Here is a 17,690-nt window from a genome sequence, read left to right as displayed (position 1 = left end):
CTCCATGTCTCCGCCACACACTCAAGTCTAACTATTGTCAGTATCACTCCCCTCGCGCCTAGAAAGAAAAAACAACACTCTGTTATCTTCTGTGCTGCGGCCGAATGGAGCCATCATTTGTCAAGGTGGCTCACAGCTTCAGCAAAACTATCTCAGAGCACAGGGAGTGAGTCAAGCAGCTGGGAGGCCAAAGAGATCTTTCAGGGCTGACTCATGAAACACGACAGCAGCAGCCGGGGCGGGCGTTGCAGCGCGGCCAGGACGGCGACCTGCGGCGTCACGAGACTTCCCTGAGCGTCACGTCGTTAGAGAAAGTCCAACCTGAATCCCGAAGTGATAAAGTCCCGGCTCCAGCTCGCCGGGGCACGAGCGGCCTGAGCCCGGGGCCACGGCCTCGCCCAGGCGAGCCTCTGGACTAGCGCGGCCCCAGCGCCCAGGCCTCGCGCGGCGGGCGGCAGCCGCGGGGCGCTCTCGCCACGACGGGGCGCAAGACCCGCCACTGGGGACTGCACGGGCCGGCAGGGGCTGCGGGCGCGGGGCGGGCAGGGTGGTCAGGGCGGGCAGGGTGGTCAGGGCGGGCAGCGAGGATATCTTGCTGACTTACGCCAATTGTGTCTGGATCGGCACCATGTTGTAGGAGAAAACATACATATTTCTCCTTCTGGCTTTGTGCATTGTCTTCAGTATGAATGTATGCATGCAGTCATATGAGAGAGATGTAGATAATCAAATGTTTTGTGGCTAAGAAATGCAGTTTGGGCCTCCCTGTTGGCACAGCATTTGAGTATTGGGTTGCAAAACTGCCGGCGTATGGGAGAGGGTCCCACATGGCACACAGACCTCTCCTTCCACCAGCTGCTCCCCTCAGTAGTGTATTGTGTGAGTCAGCCTGTTCTGTTCTCCACTCTGATGCTAGTGAATTCTCTCACCCTCCCGTGCTTTTGACTGTACCCAGTGCTTGTATATATATATATATATAGCAGTTCATATATTTTGTGAATAATGTTACTGGGTCCTTACCTTGTTTCGTGCTTCAATATTTGCTTTGCGTAAAAGCAGCTTAGTTTTTATCTACTGATTCTCATTACCCACTGCATAGTGGAGGGCAGAGTTGCCACTTATGCCCAAAGTATCTGGATCGGCACCATATTCTAACAGAAAATGTACACATTCCTCCCTCTGGCTTTGTGTGTAGTCTTCACTATGAATGTACACATGCACACATATCAGACAGGTGTAGATAATATAATGTTCTGTGGCTTCAAAAATGCAATTGAGGGCCTCCCCTGTGGCAGAATTGTTGAGCGCTGGGGTGGGAAGCTGGCGCAGCTTCTGTAGCACCGGTTTCATCCCTGGCCACCTGGTATGGGCCCCACCTGTCCTCCAGACCTCTCCAGCCACATGCTGCACCCCTTAGAGTATACTTTTTCAGTCTGCCTATTAGGCTATCTGCTCTGGCTCTGGTGAATTCTCTCACCCTCCCGTGCTTCTGACTTTGTGTATAGTCTGCAGCATGAATGCATGCATGCATACATACATATCAGAGAGATGTAGATAATACAATGTTTTGTGGTTTAAGAAATGCTGTTTTGGCCTCCCCAGTGGTGCAGCAGTTGAGCGCAGGGGTGGGAAGCTTAAGCAGCCTCTGCAGGGATGGTTCAATCCACAGCCTCTGAGAGAGGTCCCACATGGCGGGCAGACTTCTCCTGCTGCCCACTCCTCCCTCAGCAGTGTACTTTTTCAGTCTGCCTTTTCTCTCTGCTCTGCTTCTGGTGAATTCTCTCACCCTCCTTTGTTTCTGATTGTACCCAGTGCTTGTATTAAAAAAAATTCAATTCATATATTTTGTATATAATGTTACTTGGTATATACCTTGTTTCGTGCTTCAATATTTGCTTTGTGTAAAAGCAGCTTAGATGTTATCAACTTACTCTCGTTATCAACTTCATAGTGGGGGGCAGAGTTGCCACTGATGTCCTAAATATCTGAATTGGCACCATGTTCTAGCAGAAAACATATATATTCCTCCTTCTGGCTTTGTGTATAGTCTTCTATGAATGTATACATGCATACAAATAAGAGATATGTAGATAATAAAATGTTTTGTGGCAAAAGAAATGCAATTCAGGACCTCCCCGTTGGTACAGTAGTTGAGTGCTGTGGTTCAAAGCTGGCACAACCTCTGGAGCGCTGGTTCAATCCCCAGCCTCCAAGCGAGGGTCCCACATGTCGCCAGACCTCTCCTGCAGCCCGCTGCTCCCCACTGCAGTGTAATTTGTCAGTCTGCCTGTTCAGCTCTCTGCTCTGGCTCTGGTGAATTCTCTCACCCTCCCGTGCTTCTGACTGTACCCAGTGCTTATATTAAAACAAAAAAAAAATGCAGGTCATGTATTTGTAAATAGTGTTACTTGGTCTGTACCTTGTTTTGTGCTTCAATATTTGTTTTGTGTAAAAGTAGCTTAGTTATTATCAACTGGTTTCGTTATCAACTGCATAGTGGGGCACAGAGTTGCCACTGATGTCCAAAATATCTGGATTGACACCATGTTGTAGCAAAAAATGTACATATTCCTCCTTCTGGCTTTGTGTATTGTCTTCACTATGAATGTATGGATGCATACATATTAGAGAGATGTAGATAATAAAATGTTTTGTGGCTTAAGAAATGCAATTGAGGTCCTCCCCGGTGGCACAGCAGTTGAGCTTGGGGTGCGAAGCTGGCACAGCCTCTGGAGCACCTGTCCGATCCCTGGCCGCTGTGGGAGGGTCCCACATGGTGCACAGACCTTTCCTGCCGCTAGCTGCTCCCCTCGGCAGTGTTTTTTGTCAGTCTGCCATTCTGCTGTCTGCTCTGGCCCTGGTGAATTCTCTCACCCTCCTGCGCTTCTGATTGTACTCCATGCTTCTATAAAAAAAATGCAGCTCATATATTTTGTATATTATGTTACTTGGTCTATACCTTGTTTCATGCTTCAATATCTACTTTGTGTAGTAGCAGCTTTGTTATTATCGACTGATTCACTTTATCAACTGCATAGTGGAGCGCAGATTTGCAACTGATGTCAAAATATCTGGATTGGCACCTTGTTCTAGCAGAAAATGAGGCAGTTAATGTACAGAGAAACTTTCAAATTCTTATGAACCACAGTCAAACTGAAATCAAACATAAAGTAATTCAAAGTATCTCAAAGTAAACTGGTTATCAAGCAATAATATTTAATTTCTAAGATCTGATTAAACACTGATTTTGAAGAAATTTTAAATGTGTTGATTTCATTGCATCTAATTCAATTACATCAGTGATTTTTGAAAATGAAAGACCCAGGGACTTATATTTTTAAATTTCCTGTCTACTTTGTTAGCACAAGTAATTGACATTTACTTAGCGTGTATTAATAAGTCAGTTGAATGACTAAGAATTTTGTCAAAGTATAAATTAAAATTGCATCAGAGATTTGAAAACAAGCTGATATAAAATTTGTCAAAAGGTAATATAACTAACCTAGTTAAGTGTCTATGCTTTCATTTTAAGGCCATGGGTTGAAGGTAGGAAAACTTGTTGAATTTTGTCTTGTTGTAAGATAACTGTCAAACAGCAAATGATTATTAAGACTATTGAGTGGACTTGTTGCAGAAGATAGCAGTAGGCGTGGCCTCGGAGGAGGAGCACTGAATACATGTTTGTGATGTGTCTCCTCCTCAAGACGTTCGATATTGACTTCTGTTAGCTTCTCAATGGTCATGTGAAGATTGCCAAACCCAAATCCTTAATATTTCATTTTTGCCTAAATAATTTGCACTTTAAAAACAAATGTTGCCGGGCCTCCCTGGTGGTGCAGCGGTTGAGCAGTGGGTTGCGAAGCTGCCCGCAGCCTCTGCAGTGCCGGTTCGATCCCCGGCTGCTCCCAGGCCACCGGAGGAGGGTCCCACATGGCGCGCAGACCTCTCCTGCCGCCCGCTGCTCCCCTCAGCAGTGTACTTCGGTCCTTCTGCCTGCTCTGCTCCCCACTCTGGCTCTGGTGAATTCTCTCACCCTCCCGCGTTTCTGACTGTACCCAGTGCTTGTATAAATAAATAAATAAGGGCCTCCCCGGTGGCGCAGCAGTTGAGCGCTGGGTTGCGAAGCTGCCCGCAGCCTCTGCGACGCAGGTTCGATCCCCGGCTGCTCCCCGGCCACCAGAGGAGGGTCCCACATGGCGCGCAGACCTCTCCTGCCGCCCGCTGCTCCCCTCAGCAGTGTACTTCGGTCCTTCTGCCTGCTCTGCTCCCCGCTCTGCCTCTGGTGAATTCTCTCACCCTCCCGCGCTTCTGACTGTACCCAGTGCATGTATAAACAAACAAATAAATAAATAAATAAATAAAACATGCCTCTATTAAAAAAAAATAAATAAATAAATAAATAAATAAATAAATAAATAAATCTTTAAAAAAAAAAAATGTTGCCATAACATGAATTTCCCATAAAACAATGTTTTAAAACTCAAAATGTGTTGGTGCATACATACTGTTTACAATTAGGGGTTTAAAATTGTGGTAAAGAAGCCCATTTTTCTGGGTTTCTAATAAGTAATTCAAAGCAGGGCGGGCAGGCAGTGACGGAGGGGGCTTTAGGGATATTGTCAAGCATTTCCTTTCACTATCCTTACACATTTCACTCATTACCTCTGAGAGTGAAACATTTGGTGCTGAAGATTAACTTAGAACAACTTCTAGGGGAGAACAGGACAGCTGCCTGGTGGGTGACTAAAGAGAACTAAACAGCTCCAGGGAAAAGAAAGTCCTTAACACTGTTACAAAGGCACTGGTGTTGAGATCTACCTGTTTGGGCTTCCACACACCTCCTCAAGCAGAAGCAGAACCCAATATTTATTTGTAGTCAGTCTGTGAATGATACTACCCTTCACCTCCTGCAGCTTTCCTCATTTCACGTGTATGCCTTTCTGGAGAACAGAAAATCTAAAACTGAGAAGGATAGTTTGTCTCAGGGTGCCCTCCAGCGATAGTGTCAAAGATCACGTCAAGAAAATGAATTCACCAGTAGCCAAACTGTGCCAAGTGTAGTGACACTTGAAGACCACATCAATTGAAATTGTAATCTTCAAAAAATAAACTATTAATATTTCTGCTGGGAGAATTATGACAAGCAATTTTTATAACAATAACACTATTTAAGTTGTAAAGTTTCAAATATCCTTATCTTAATATCTAGTACATCAGCTTAACTAGATGAAATTATTTAGGCATAAAAATTAAGTCGTGAAATCAACAAAGGAGAGGAGATTCAAACTGTCCTGGAATAACATTTTAAAGATATATTCACTGGTGGGCCTCCCCGGTGGCGTAGCGGTTGAGCGCTAGGTTGCAAAGTTGCCCGAAGCCTCCATGGCGCCGGTTCGATCCCCAGCTGCTCCCCGACAACCAGAGGAGGGTCCCACATAGCGCGCAGACCTCTCCTGCCGCCCACTACTCCCCTCAGCAGTGTACTTCAGTCCTTCTGCCTGCTCTGCTCCCCGCTCTGGCTCTGGTGAATTTTCTCACCCTCTCGCACTTCTGACTATACCCTGTGCTTGTCTAAATAAATAAATAAATAAATAAATAAATAAATAAATAAACAAATAAATCTTTAAAAAAATGTAAACAATTACTAAAAATAAAAAAAAAAGATATATTCATTGGGCCTCTCTGGTGGCACAAGGGGTTGGTCATCACACTGAAGCAATCCACAGCCTCTAAGGCATAGATTTGATCCCAGGCCGGCCAGGGAGAAACCCACATGGCACAGCAGAGCACTCCTGACTCGCCCCCTGCTCCCCTCAGCAGTGTATTTCAGCCGGTCTGCCTCTTTGGTTCCCTACTCTGTATCTCCCTCTCATGTGCGGGTTTCTCCTCTCTCCATGGTGCTTTCCTTTCCCTTTGTCTGTAGGTGTAACCACGGAATTTGTATCCCTGTCTCTCCAGAGACCCATGTCCTCTGGGTGTTTGAGTCAGATCCAGTGCCCCTCCTTTGCTTTCCTCCTCAAGGACTGGACTGGGGACTGGGCAAAATGTGGAGGCCTCAAGAAAGTCACAGCCCACCTCCGCCCATCCATCCTTCAAGCTCAGGGGCAAAGGTTTGTGGACACCTTTCTTCCTCTCAGAGTCCCTTTATTTTTTAAATGTGTTTGAATATAAGCCACACAAGTTTTTTTCACGGAGGCATTTCTTATTTTGAGAAAGCACCCTCCTGGTGCTTCCCCACTTCTTCCTGACCTCCTCTGGAAGCCTCCTATGCCTCCCACATTGTCATCTGTGCTGTCACCTGCTTGGGACCAGCCCCTGGCCCCTGCCCTATGACTAGGGACACCAAAGAGGCAGCTACCAGACACAATCCCAGTCCTGTGAGTGCCCACCTTCCTTCCACATTTCCAACACCTAGCTATTTGGGGTGACACTGCTCCCCTTTCCACAGTCTTGTGCTGGCCTCAACAAGCATCTGACTCTCATCCTTGATAAACCCATATGGCACACCCAGACCCCCTTATAAGGCTACAATCCCCAGAATTTAAGGAGTACTCCCCGCTTTAAACACACAGTCCCAAGATTTTTCCTGGTCCCCACCAATCATTGTAGCATAAAGGAATGTAGGGATCAGACACCCAAAATAGTATCTACTTTAAAACTATGATATCTTGAGAAGATACCTAGCTTATTGCTTGTGACCCCCAAAATAGCTCACACTAGGGTTTTGGGGGCATTTTAGCGTTTCTCTGCCATATAAAGTGGTTTAGTTCTCCGTGAGGACCAAGGTGGGGAAAGACTGGGGTGTGTGGCCATCAGAGGGCTCCCTTTACAAAGGGCCATGTGCCCCCATGACCACCACCCCTGGCATTCGGGCCACCCTTCCCTTGGATGCAGTGGGCAACTTGAGAGCAGGAACCAAGTCCTGCTCCTTGCTGTATCCCTGGCTCCGTTCAAGTTCATAGTTGTCTGGCAAGAAGTACAAGCCTGATGAAGGGCCTGTGGAGTATTGTGGGCCAAGGAGAGAGACTGAGCAGGTGACAAGGGCTTATTTGGGTACCATGGACACTGGACTCGGGTGTGTCACAGGGCAAGCTCTGCAGGATCCCCTGGAAGTCGAGCCAAGGGGAACACATGACTGCTGCTAGGAAGAGAAAAAAAAAATTGTAAAGACCCCAAGGGGGCGCATCTGCCACAATTGCACAAGTCAAGTAGCTGATTCAAAAGAAACCACTGTGGGGATATGAGGGAAGAATCCCCAGCTCTGGGGGCCCAACCCTACCCAGGGCCCAGGCTGCTGCTCCTTCTTGAACTTTGACCCTTTTCCCAGAGCCCAAATCTCCTCCTGGGACCTTTTCTGAGTGCAATGCCACAGGGAGCTTGGACCTTGACCTTCCCCAGTCTAGTTTGCATTTAGGAATCTGTAATCTATGGAGCTTGGGGCCACAGTTGCTTAAGAAGGAGTCCCTTAGGTCACACATGGCACTTCTTGGGGCGGCAGTCTAGGTATTGGGCCAGAGGCAGATGGGGCCTGATTCTGGGTAGGGGACCCTGGGGCTTGACTTGGGGAATGTACACTGCAACTACTTATTCCATGCAGTTCCTGGGCACAGCCCCCGGTGCTGGCTTGGGAAGGGCTGCTCCTCCCCAGCTACAAATCCCAGGCCGAGTAGGCCCCACCTGAGCCTCCTCAGCCTTAGGTTCTCAGGGTGTCTGAGCTTAAAGGGAGAAAAGTGGGAAATTTCCTGAAAAAGGGGGATTCAGACCCCTACCTGCCATTGGGATAACCACCTTATACCTCCTTCCCCACAGCCCCAAACAGGCCTCTCCCAAAAACCCTGAGTCTCTGGTCCTTGGATTCTCCCCTAGGAGTGAGAAGCATCAGAAGCCAGCTGAGGGGTTCCGGGAGGCCCCTTCCTTCCTCACCAGGCTTCATTTCTAATTTCCTGAAAGCACCACCTGGGTTGTGCACAAATATCATTTCACTTCCTCCTAGCTTCTCCAGAGGCCACCCCCAACTCCCCATCATCTGTCTTCTGGGTTGTCACCTTCTTGGGACCAGCCCCTGGCCCCGGCCCTATGACTGGGGACACCAACGAGGCAGCTTCAGACACAATCCCAGCCCCCTGGAAGCACCTCCCCACCCCCAGAGCCTGGATCTTTTGGGCTTCCCTGGAACCTCTTCCTTAGCCCTGTGCTGCTCTCAGGAAGTCTCTGACCCCTAGAAACCCTGTATTAACTTTGTGATTCTCCCAGCAGCCTAGAGGCGCTGCCCCCTGGACCCCGAAGGCCCCACTTATCCCTTACACCAACATCACTGCTGCTCAAGATCAGGACCCTGATAATATGGACTGTAATTTTAGACTGGAATCCTAAGTGGTGAAGAACATGTAGCTCCCCACACGAGCATGCACTATTTCCTAATTGGCACTATTCCCCTGGGATTCTTTTTTAAAGATTTATTTATTTATTTATACAAGCACTGGGTACAGTCAGAAGCGCGGGAGGATGAGAGAATTCGCCAGAGCCAGAGCGGGGAGCAGAACATGCAGACTGATGAAGTACACTGCTGAGGGGACCAGCGGGCGGCAGGAGAGGTCTGCGCACCTTGTGGGACCCTCGCGGCAGCCAGGGATCAACCAGCGTTGCAGAGGCCACGGGCGGCTTCTCAGCCCAGCGCTCAACCGCTGCGCCACCTGAGGAGGCCCTGGAATATATTTTGAATGTTCAACTTCCCCTGAGTGGGTTTACCGGTCTGTGCGTGGTGGGGGTGGGTGGGGGTGGGGGGCCGGCAGAGGCCGTGTCCCGCCAGCACAAGCCCCAGGCCCTAATTTCTGCTGTCGCCTCAGCGCGTCCATCTGCCGGTCCTCACTGGGGAGGAAGGCACTTGAATGCAGGAACTGGGCCTCGTTCATCTTTGTGCCCCCAGTGCCAAGCAAAGATCCACACATATGATAAAGCAGTGGGCTTAGGGGTGGGTGAACCCCTGAAGAAACTCCAGAGCAGAGCTGCAGCAGGAAGTCAGCAGGGGAGGGGAGTCTCCGGGCCCCACCCACCCGCGGGCCCGGCCGCTGGGCCCCTGGGAGCGGGACCGTCTTCTGTCTTCTGCCTGGGGCTGTGCCCCCAGGCTTCCTCCCAGCTCTGCTGGCCCCCACGCCGCTGGGCTTGCTCCCACCGCAGCAAGAGTTAGAGGTGCCGAGGCCCTGACAGCTCCATCCAGCTCCATCGGCCCTGACAACGCGGAGACCCATGGACTGTCTTTCAATAACCCCCTTCCCCAGGGCTCTGATTCCAGTTCCCGTTCCTATCTGCCATGGCCCTTGAGGCAGCAGTTCTGAGCCCTGAAGTACGACCTGACCTCCCTGGCGAAGGAGGGAAAAGGGGTGGTTGCTCCCCCGGGGGCTTCCAGGCAAGTCTGGCAGGGGCTCCCAGACCTGGGAGGAGGCCTGTGGCCCCTCACCTGGCTCCTCCCTGTCCTGTCTGCACCTGCCACCCTTGGGGTGGGGGAGGCGGCCTTCCTGGAGGACTCCCCCTCCCCACCCCTCCAGGCTGGGGTTTGAGGGCTTCCAGCCTGCAGCTCTGCCAACCCCGCCCCCCTGAGCTCCCCCGCCCTCAGGGCTCCCTACTGGGCGCTTAACTCCGCACCAGTGGGGGGTTCGCCTGGTCCCTGATGCCTGAGAAGCACTTTCCTCCTGGACAGGACGCCCACCTGCTAGACGCCCACCCCGCCTCCTTAGCCTGCCCCCCCCCGTGTCGTGTCCAGAGCTGCGCGTCCAGGAGGCGGGGAAAGTGGGGACCAGGAAGTAAGGAAGAGGGGGCGCTCCTGGGCCTGTCCCCCCCCCTGCCCTCTGTCCCCCCAGCCTGACCCCCTTGGGAGAGGCGGGGTCAGTCCATCGGCTTCTGCTGCTCCCACTGCCCCCCTTCAGGCCCCAAGTTCTGTTCCCTCTGCTTGTCTTCCTCACCTGCCCCTACTATGTCTCCTGTGTCTTTTGGTCTCATGTCCCCCTTTAGCGTCACCGTCCTGCTGCCCAGTGATCTTTCCACTTTCTGGCTTTCCCATCCCGCGTCCTTCCCGGTCACCTTCCCTTTGGATCCCTCCTCCTGAGCGCCTGCTCCCAGGCGCCCGCCCGCCCTCCGGTCACCAGAACCGGGGCTCAGAGGGGTCGGGCCGGGGGGGGCTCTGGGCGGACACAGACCTGCCGGCCCGGCCCCCTCAGTCGTGTTTCTGGCTGCTTCTAGGCTGCCGGGCCCGAGCTCGGCTCCGGCTCCGGGCGGTCAGCGGACGGGGTGTCCCCCGCTGCGCGGCCACTACCGGGGCCCCCTTTTTGCTTGCAAACCTGCGCTGCTCACCCCCGCGCCTTACACCTCATTTTTCAGGAACGGCACATATTTGAGCGCCATCCTTTTCCTCATTATGGACCTATGCATTGAGGAGGATGCTCGTCAGGCCCCCTCTGGGGGAGACGGGAACCCCAAGGCGCCCCTCGCTGGTCCCAGAGCCACTGCGCCCCCGGGAGCTCGTCCGCGAGTGGCCGCTGCGAGCCCCGCCCCCATGGCCGTTGCTGCCGTTGGGGCTTCCCGGGCAGCCTGGCAGGGCTGCGGATGCGCCTTGGCGCTTGGGCTGTGGAACACCCTCTTCCCCCATGTAGCTCCTGGTGCAGAACTCCCCAGCAGCCAGGGTGCTGCTTTTGTGCCATCCTGGGATGCTGGCGCCCCCGGCAGCCTGGGGTGCGGGAAGGCAGGGCATGAGGAGCTGCTTGTCTGGGGTCTCGGGGGCCGGGCTAAGTTCCTGCCAGGCTGAGATACTTTCCCTTCCTTCCAGGTGCTGCCTGGTCCCAGATGCCCCGGGCGCCCCCATTAAAGTTCCCGTTCCTGGACAGAGGACTGGCTCCTCTTAAATTGCCGATTCCTTGAGGGAAAGACATGCTGCAGGAGGCCGGTTTTATTTTGTCTTTTACTGTGAGTTATCCTCGAGTGTGTGTCCGTCAATGTGGGGTCCAGCTGGAAAGGAGGGTGGATGGCACAAAGGAATCTTCCCAATGTCCCTGAGTGTGCAGGGAAGGCCGGAGAAAGCATCTGAAAACAGCCCATGTTTCCCTAATTGCCTGGAGGGATCCTGGCCAAGGTGTGTCCCCCAGCTGGGGGAGAGCTGCTGCCAGCAGGGGCAGCCTGAGGCTGTGCAGGTACCTGAGGCTGGGCCCCAGGGCTGGTCCCAGGTGGGCTCCTGATACTGAGATGTCTTGATGCCCCTGTTTTCTCCCCCCAAACCCACCCAGCAACAGTTCCCAGAAGCCATGACATGTCCCTGCAGCTGGGGGCCTCCCAGGGTCTCTCTGGAGGCCCTCTGGGTCCTGCCTTGCCTGGGAAGGAAAGAACGTAGGTGGGCCTGCAGAGGAAGCCCCAGAAGCAGTCCTCAAGTCTCCTTTCCCGCTTTCCATTGCCTGCATCTGGCTGCTGTCTGGGTTGGGGGCGTGGGGTGGTGGGTGTGCCTAGGGGTTGAAGACTCTTGTTAGGAGGTCCTGAGTGGGTTCCCTGAGGCACTTAGGAGTCCGCCTCCCTTCTTGCCAGGAGCTGCTCCTGCCACCTCACTTGATCTTGCTTTTTCCCGAGATGACTTGTTTGTTCCCTGTAGGAAATGTGAGTCCGGGGAGACCCTTCGGCTGAGCCCACAAGGCACCATCAGCTTCTCACCTCTGGGGCCTTCTCCTCTCTGCAGCGTCCACCTTCAGAGGCTCTCCCTGGTCCTCCTTGTCCTAGGTAGTCTCCCACCCCTGAATGCCTCTTGTAGTCCCAGGTCACAGTCCATAAAAACTGTGTCCCACAGCTTCCTAATCAGCGTGGGACACAGGTTGGCCACCGTAGTGGTGCATGCTGTCCCCAGGGTGACTGGGAGGGTCTTGGCGGGCACCCCTTTCCTGGGGTGTGGTGTTGAGAGCATCTTCCTGTGGAAAAAGTTCTGCTCTGCGCTTGCTTGGTCTTTCCTTCCCTCCACCTGGATGTCTCTGTACCTTCCTACTCTGATCGTCCCTTTTCTTTTCTTCACAGAGGAGATTGGATGCCAAGTCAAGGAAGGAGCCCAGAGACTCACAGGGGAGGAAGCCATCTGAGTTTTTCGGTGCAGAACCCATTGGCTCCGGTGGTGAGGAGAGACATAATTTCACCTCCAGCAGTGCTCCTGAGTCCAGGAATTGCCACCCCACCCCAAAGATCCTCCTCTGGCCATCATTAAGGGGTGAATAGTGCCTGGCACCAGTAATTTTCCCTTTCCCCTTACCACCAGGCCCTCAACTGGAAATGGCAAATAGGGACCCCATGGGACACCCTAACTTTGTCCCCTGCCAGAGGCCTCAGCTTCCTCCCCTACTTCTGAGCTCACCCTAACAGCCCCTCCTGCTATCCAGTGGGTGAGGTCAGAGGGATGGTTTTTCACCCATATGAACTCAGAAGGGGCACCCAACTTCCTCACTCCCTGGGCCCTAGTTAACTCTCCAACTAGGCCAAGACACTGTCTCAGTTGTCCAGATGCTGGGGCCCCTGTGCTCAGCCCAAAACATGCTCAGCTTTCTGAATAAAATAATTTCAAAATGGTGTCTACAAATATTGGAACCGCCCTCCTCTAAAATTATAGCTACAGGACATGGAAGAAGCTTGGGTTGATCTTGGTGTGCTCAGGAGGAAGTATCAGCGGTGGAGGGGACCGTGGGGTGGCCACACATGTGGTCAGGTTGGGGTTCAGGGACCTCCATTTTCTCCTGTGGAGATGAGCCTGAAATTGCTGCCTCATCATTCTGTACTCCTGTATAAGTTTCTAGGGAAAAAGACTTTTAAATTTCCTTTTAGGAAAAACTTCTGTGAACTGGAGGCTACTTCTATAATAACCATTAACTTTTTCACATTGATCTGGAAGCTTACCTATAATATCTCCTATAGTTTCTATTTCATATTTGCTTCTGGAACTGTATTTTTTTTCTTACACATTTTTATCTATCTTAGCTATTTTGTTACATATGTTTTTATTAGGAAAAGTGTGCAATAAAGAGCAGAGGTTGATTGGCCTTGAGTCTCAAGGCTTGGTTTTGGGAACACATGAATTCCTGAGCCTCTGCCTGTCCCTTGAAGGCGGTACTAGAAGGCCCTGTTTCACTTCTCTCTGTAAATGAGAAGTCTTAGCAGAAATCCTTTTAAAAATTACTGTTCTTGGGCCTCCCCAGTGGCGCAGCAGTTGAGCGCTGGGTTGCGAAGCTGCCTGCAGCCTCTGCAGCTCCAGTTCGATCCCCGGCTGCTCCGCGGCCATCGGAGGAGGGTCCCACATGGCTCAAAGACCTCTCCTGCTGCCCGCTGCTCCCCTCAGCAGTGTACCTCAGTCCTTCTGCCTGTTCTGCTCCCCGCTCTGGCTCTGGTGAATTCTCTCACTCTCCCATGCTTCTGACTGTACCCAGTGCTTGTATAAATAAATAAACAAATCTTAAAAAAATGTATTTAAAAAATAAAAAAATAAAAATTACTGTTCTTAATATTTCAAAAACGTTCATCCAAATTCTAAAAACTAATTCTTAGTTTTGGTTTAGGTGAAAGTGGGTTTTAGAGAACAGGTAATAATGGGCATCATGACTTGGACATGCACAGACATGATCTGAAAAATATGGTATTTACGTAGGTTCAAAAGCTCACCAGCACTCTGACTTTTGGAAAGGCACATGGAAAATACATGTGGCTATTGCACAAGTGTTCTGTGGTAAGCACTAAGAGATCATAACAGCCACTTGATGCTGAGTTGACAGTTTACAAAGAGTTCTCAGAGAGTCACAGAGACAATTATGGGGGCTGCAAATCTCCCAGCACAGAGCTTGGCACATGCCCTTCTCCTTACTAGGACCCGTAGCCTGAGGTCTGTCTGTCAGTGCAGACAGTCACTCAGTGTGCCTTTCAATTAATGAATGGCAGTCATGATAAGCCACAATAGTATTAGACTAGTTGAATTTAGTCACTATTAGAAGTAATAGATATTTTTTTATGACTTTAGAGTTACAGATATCTCAAAATATAGTTTATGCTCTCTATGAACTCAAATTATGGTGGTTCTTTTCCATCTGAGACAAAGGTTTTCTTTGGCATCAGGTTTGGGACAAGTGTCAACACTCCTGAGATTTAAGTGTGGGCAGACCCTTTAGACCCCAGAAGCAGGCATCCTCTTGCTACGCTATCACTCCCTTTTGCTCCCCTGATCAATACTCCAGCTACAAAAAGCATCAAACATCTCAAAGACATCCCAAAGGCACAGGTCACCAAAGGCAATACAAGAAAAGCCACATATATGCAGGTTTTCCTTAGGCTGCGAGAAGCTCCTTGTAGGCCTGAGGCTTAAGACAGACTGGTGGTGATTGGGATGCTTAAAATTAGAGAGCTTGAAAAACATTTCTTTATGAAATAGCTTTTTGAGCCTCTAGAGAAAGGATTTCTAGTTCAGAGAGTGACAGTTTCTAGTTTCACCACCTGCATTTTCTCACCAAGTAGGTGAGAAAGGACAAAAATAGAAAAAAAAAAAGAGAATGATATGCAGGAAACTGAAAAATATATAATAATAATGAAAACATCTTATTAAGGCTGAAAGTAATGCGAATGCCTGGTGTTGACAAGGGTGTGGGGGAGCCAACTCGTGCTCAAAGATAGCGCAAATTGGAAAAATCTTTCTTGAGGGCAATTTGGAAATAAGCGGCAACATCCAAAAAGTTGTGCATGCCCTTTCACTTAGCAATTTTACTATCTTAAAAAAATAATCAGATATGTCTAAAGGTATATTTACACAGATTATCATCATATCATTAGTTGTAACAGTGAAATAATAGAATAAGCTGAATATATAATAAGAGGTTCAATTAAGTAACTTTGATATGAGAAATGCTGATAAGCCATTGAAAATCACGCACATGGATCTATTTCTACGCAAGAAGAGGAAACAGAGTGGAGGGGAACAACAAATCCTGTAGAAGTGCAATGTCAGATGTGGCTCGTTTGCTTTATTGTTTCTGTTTGTTTTGCATGTATACATAATTTTAAAAAGATAAAGACAAAACGAAGCACCTAACACCAAATCTCTGCTAAGTGTTCAAAATTCTCCAGCTGCCATGCTTTTAATTTGTTACCATTCTAATTAAAATGCAAATTAAATTTATAATTAGCATCAGCGTTTTCTAAAGAAACCTTTGTGTGCACTGCACAAACATATGGGCGATGCTGTAGTGTAAAGTTTGTGAAACAGAAGTAACAGCATAAAGTGGGGCATTGTGGGGTGGATTTTTCCCTTCCCTGGGAAGTAAGTTTTCTGCAGAGGCCAGTTGGCAGAAGGCAGCAGTATTTCTCAGAGGCAGGCAGAAGGGGGTGAATGTCCCGTGGTAACCAAGGATTGCTGAAGATGGCAGATCACCAGCCAGAGTGTGACTCTGTGTCGGATCAGGTGTCAAGGGTTACCCGGCTTGTCATCGGATTGTATAGGAGTTGCCAAAAGGCAAAAGGGGGTCAGAACTTCTAATCAAAAAGTCTATGGCCAAAATTAATGGCTGCTTGATTCCAGATAATTAATTTAAAAATTGATGGGGAACGAAGTGCCAAAATTACCTCATGATTCGCACATGTATCATGTTTTCAAAGTAAACTTCCAAACTTCCCCTGCAAAGCTGAGGGTGGGTGGAGAGCTGAAAGGCATGTGAACCCAAAGGGGGATGTGGTGGCTTCTGCGGCGGGGTGTTCCCAAAGTTCATCACCATCACCCTTTACACAGACATCAGTGGCTCTGGTATGTCTGTTACTTTCCTCGGAATAGGTCTGTGTTTGGTGAGGATCTCGGGGCAGAAACAGGGAGCTGACAATGGCCGTGGGGGAAGTAAAAATACCCACCATGGTCTCCATGTTTGGGTTCCAGGGAGCCTTTATGAATTTAAAAAATCAGAATTGAAATGTGTGATCCCCATGGTAATTGTCCTTGACTTTCCAGCGAGGACCCTACCTGCTTCTAAGGGTCCTTAATATTCCAGGGACTCTCCTTTATCTATTAACCAGGCTCTCCATCAAATATTTTAAAATATGAATGTAACAGAAATGAATATTTCATAGATGTGTGTTAAGCTGTTATTAAACTATAATGTAAAGCAGGATTGTAGGGATATTTTTATATGCCAAAAAGTCAATTAAAATGATAAGCCTGTAGGGCCTCCCCGGTGGCGCAGCGGTTGAGCGCTGGGTTGCGAAGCTGCCCGCGGCCTCTGCGGTGCCGGTTCGATCCCCAGCTGCTCCCCGGCCACCAGAGGAGGGTCCCACATGGCGCGCAGACCTCTCCTGTCGCCTGCTGCTCCCCTCAGCAGTGTACTTTGGTCCTTCTGCCTGCTCTGCTCCCCGCTCTGGCTCTGGTGAATTCTCTCACCCTCCCGCGCTTCTGACTGTACCCAGTGCATGTATAAACAAAAACGAACAAACAAACAAATAAATAAATAAAACGTGCCTCTACAAAAAAAAAAATGATAAGCCTGTAATATTACCATTGTGGAGCCCTACAAAACTTCATTTCATATGCAAGGGAGTGCCCTCCCCACTACCCCCTCCCCTGCCCCAGCACTGGGTGGTAGGCAGGCCTGTCACATATTCAGAGGCCTGTGTGCTTCCATCTCATTAGTAACACATAGGTCCATTTTCGGCAGAGATTAAATGGAGAGCAGTGGTGGATAAAGCTTACCTGACTTGATTTTTATTTAGTCTCTCAAAAAACCAGCATCAGGTGTTCTTCAAGGTAGGCACTTTCCTCAAACGCACAATGGAATCATTGGAGATAAATGTCAATCCCCAGGAGAGTGTCGTGTTTGGACTATAATCTCTAGAGAGCAGGTCACCATTGTCTTGAATAAAGGCCACATGGTGACTTTTGGTGAAAAATCTCCCACAAAACTGAAGTTGGAGAAGAAAGTTAAAAATGCTGTGGGTCATGTAAAAATAGCACTTTCAAAAAGACAGATTCCTACGAGAAGGCTTGAAACTAAAAATAAGCTTTTTGAAAATAAAAAATAAGCTTTTTGTAGGGGAGGATTTTCAAGTTGGGCTTGTATCCTTTGGAGGGAATGTTTACAAATATGACTGGTCGAATGGATCACTTCACCATGCTTTACAAACAGTGAAATGCAGTCCCGAACTTCCTCTGATCATCAATTCTTCCCTGGGAAACAGCCATTGTCAAAATGGGGATGCTAAAAGATGATCTGGTGGACAGGTCTGACATAGCTCAATTAATCAAGACTTCAGTAAAGAAAGAAAAATAATTATAGTCATCTGATGCTGAAAACTGTCTTCTTATATTCACAGAGTAGAAGTTCCTTACCTTTTCCTGGTATCTAAGGGGAACACAGGCCTATTAAGTCTTCTGTGTGAAGGACAAAAGGAAGAACGTTGGCATAAAAGCATTTCTTTGTTGAATTTCTAATTGTTGTCCTTCTCTTATTCAGAAAATGAAGTCAGCTTTGTTGTGGTTTCATGAAATGCTGGGTAATCAAAATTATTATGCTGCCACCTGTTGTGTTAATTATTCTGAGAAGATACTCATAAATCATAATCAAACTGTCAGCTCCCAGGTCAAAGGTGACCCATGAAAATTGATAGGTCACCCACAGGGTGTGAAAGAGCAGGGCTTGAGAGCATCACTCATTGTCAAG

The 17,690-nt window shown here is 49.2% G+C and overlaps 1 long non-coding RNA gene across 5 annotated transcripts; it reads left to right on the top strand.

The window, feature by feature from the left end:
- The first annotated feature begins 9,779 nt into the window (after positions 1–9,779).
- On the top strand, positions 9,780–12,189 carry LOC119245219 (uncharacterized). 5 transcript variants are annotated; one of them, XR_005125219.2, is made up of 4 exons: positions 9,780–9,800; positions 10,820–10,956; positions 11,630–11,754; positions 12,043–12,189. It is a non-coding gene; the product is annotated as an uncharacterized LOC119245219 (long non-coding RNA). The 5 variants fall into 5 exon arrangements; XR_005125218.2 differs by lacking the exon at positions 9,780–9,800 and adding an exon at positions 10,573–10,676; XR_005125217.2 differs by lacking the exon at positions 9,780–9,800 and adding an exon at positions 10,684–10,725.
- The last annotated feature ends 5,501 nt before the right edge of the window (positions 12,190–17,690 follow it).

Source organism: Talpa occidentalis, unplaced genomic scaffold (genome assembly GCF_014898055.3).
Source record: "Talpa occidentalis isolate TD23 unplaced genomic scaffold, MPIMG_talOcc4v2.1 talOcc4.14, whole genome shotgun sequence".
Classification (NCBI taxonomy): domain Eukaryota; kingdom Metazoa; phylum Chordata; class Mammalia; order Eulipotyphla; family Talpidae; genus Talpa; species Talpa occidentalis.
The sequence above is the reverse complement of the archived record's forward strand: the minus strand, read 5'-3'. Positions and strand labels throughout refer to the sequence as shown.